Source organism: Cryptomeria japonica, chromosome 3 (assembly GCF_030272615.1).
Source record: "Cryptomeria japonica chromosome 3, Sugi_1.0, whole genome shotgun sequence".
Taxonomy (NCBI): domain Eukaryota; kingdom Viridiplantae; phylum Streptophyta; class Pinopsida; order Cupressales; family Cupressaceae; genus Cryptomeria; species Cryptomeria japonica.
In genome coordinates, this window is record NC_081407.1 from 422775620 (window position 1) to 422778766 (window position 3147).

The following is a 3147-nucleotide window of genomic DNA, read 5'->3' on the forward strand; positions in this document are numbered from 1 at the left end:
ACCAACCAATGCAACATACATACCCAAACCAAATTGATATCCATGTCATCATAAGAGCAATATGAGATACAACATCGAGTGTACAATGACATCAAATCAAAATCTCCAATATGTAGCATGCCATAAACTCGTAATGTCACCATAGTCAAGAGAACCCATAAACAACTTAGACAAAAAAAAAAATATTAGAAAATAAATCATGTCTAATCTGCTCCAAATTTAAACCAAAGTGTAGTGCTCTCCAAGAGCTTTTCGTCAACTATTCGAAGTCCAAAATCCGACTCCATATGCTCAAGTTATGACCTCTCAAAGCCGTAAAGGTAACTGTCACTTCCAACTGACATTTCACCACCCAAACAGAAAAATTTGGAAAAAATAATCATATATCCATTAATTAAGCTGATTCACCTTTCCAACGAATATAAGAAGTCAAAAAATCGACACCATATGCCCGAGTTATGCTCCGTAGAAGAAAAACAACCAATTAGGCTATATGCAAGCAACTGGATCCCAAAAATTTCGCCAATCTGTCTTATAATAATTTTTCAATTTCCCAATATGCCATAAATTATTTTTCAAAATTTTAAATAAAAAATATTTTCTCGGGTGGAGCCCATTATCCGAGCCCACCCTTTAAACCCCATGGCACAAGAAAAAAATCGAATGGCATATAAAACAAAGTTTTTATTTAAAAAACTTTAAAAAATAATTTTTAATTTTTAATTTTTTAATGCTTGGTGGAATATTTTTTGTTTGTTTTAAAAATGGTTTTTTGTTTATAACCCCATGGGGGGGCTGTACCCACGCCCCACAAGGCCTGTGGGGAGTACACCCCACAGTCATTGTGGGATGTACTACCAGCAGGGGTCGAGGGGTGGTGGCCCCGCCCCCAAAAACTTTTTAAAAAAAAATTCTTTCGCTTTTATAAAAAGCGTGAGGGTTATATATATATATATATATATATATATATATATATATATATATATATATATATATATATATATATATATATATATATATATTTTAAAAAATATTTTTTAATATATTTTTGATGACGCCACTATGCAGGGGGTACAACCATACTAAAAAAATTTCAAACTCATTTCTCTGTCACCAAAATAGGGCAAGTTATATATCAAAATTCGTCTTCCAACCTCTCTGATCACAACCATGGGGTCCGTTTTGTCCCATGAGGTTCGTTTTGTCCCATGGGACCAAATTTGAAACTCCACCCCCAAAATGCAAATCAATAGAAACCCATTTTGAAACAAATTTTTATAACACCAGATCTACAACAAATGCCCACAAATCTGCAATCCACAACCTGTAACAAACCCTCATATTTTGTCTTGTCTTTCATGGATTCAACATCTAGGGTTATAATGCTATAAAACCAATAGCTCTGATACCACTTGAAAAGAAACTTGCAGCCAACTTTATGACAATTTCCACATAACCCAATTGAGATTTTAATTAAATTAACACATAGAACCCACATGCAAAGAATAGACAACATACCCATGAAAATGTGACACAAGATATATCCCGGGAAAACCCTCATCAGGGAAAAACCTAGCCTCCAAAAGCATCATCCACCATGCATTATCAGCAATGCGTCCATTACAATACAACTATGGAAAGCTTCTGAAACACAACCATCAACAAGCACTTCATGTGAACAAGCATGTAACCACACATTCCATGCCATGCTTCCAACCTCCACAAATGCTAACATGGCTAACTGACCAACCCAAACAACTACCCTTGTGGTTGTTTTTATAAACACAAATTCCCACAAAACCGCCAAGTGGTATTACATCAAAACCATGTGACAATAAAATATAATATTTTTCCTACCTACCCCTTGACCCATATTTAATATTGGATACCTCATCACAATTACATTCTCCAATATTAAATAAATACAATATAATAATACCAATGTATCAATACAACTCATCAAGTGGTTACAAGAATATTTCAAGGGAATCTCTACATGTTGCACTTCCATCTAGGTGCTCCTAGGTGCAACAATACAATATGATATTACAATATAATTCCATGTCCACCTCACACAATAATAAAATAATACAACAATGAAACATTATTATGCAAGGTGTACAACACCATTTTCCCAACATGGAGAATATGTGTCATCTTGGTCTTCTGCATTTTGGCCTTCTGACTCATTCTCTGATGGATAAGAATGTCATGGGAGGATTATTAACCATGCAGTGACTATGTCAAAGAAGGAAGTGCTAGTCTTTGTGAGGGGGAGTGCTTAGTTTATGGAAAGCGCTAAGTAATATTATATGCCAAGTGTGGTTATCAACCCCCATATTTCAAGGGATGCAAAGTGTTAAGAGGTGATCACTTGACCCATTCTAATGGGAAGCAAATTAAGTATTTAGTTACCCTATAATAAGGGAATAAGATGTAAGATAGTTAACTAGGTAACAACCTAGTTACCCTATAATAAGGGAATAAGATGTAAGATAGTTAACTAGGTAACAACCTAGTTATTAATACTTATATTTTTAATAGGAATGTAATAGAGTTTTATTTGTACAGGTAAGTGGTGACTTTGATTAATCACCATATTTGACTTAGTAAAGGATGACTCATAGTATTATTTTAATGGACTATTATGTGTTGACCATGGAGTTAAAGAATAGCCACATAGTCTTAGTGGTGGCAATGAGTAAGAGAGATGTGACAAATTAGAGAGCTTAATTATAGCATTAAATCTCTAGAATTTTATTTATAAATAGAGGAGCATATCTCATCTTTTGGGATCATATCATCTCTTGCATTTTTCTCTCATTCCATCTCAGTTATCCATCTTTGTAATCTCTTTCCATTTTCTTATTGTTCTTTCTTCATTGAGAGAAGAGGATAGTTCAAGAGTTTTGAGGGAGTGGGCTAGTTGCTATTGTCAAAGGCTTGAGAATTTCTATGTTAGGGATATGTTTTGAAGCTAGCATCATTGGAGGAAGGAATCGGTATTGCATGGTAGCTATAATCCAGGCATGAGGATTCTACCCTCTCTTTTATTTTGATATGTTATATATAGATTATGATGTTGCACAGGCTCAATTGAAGCTATGATAGAAATTGTGTTACTTGGAATACACGTATTCTTGAGTG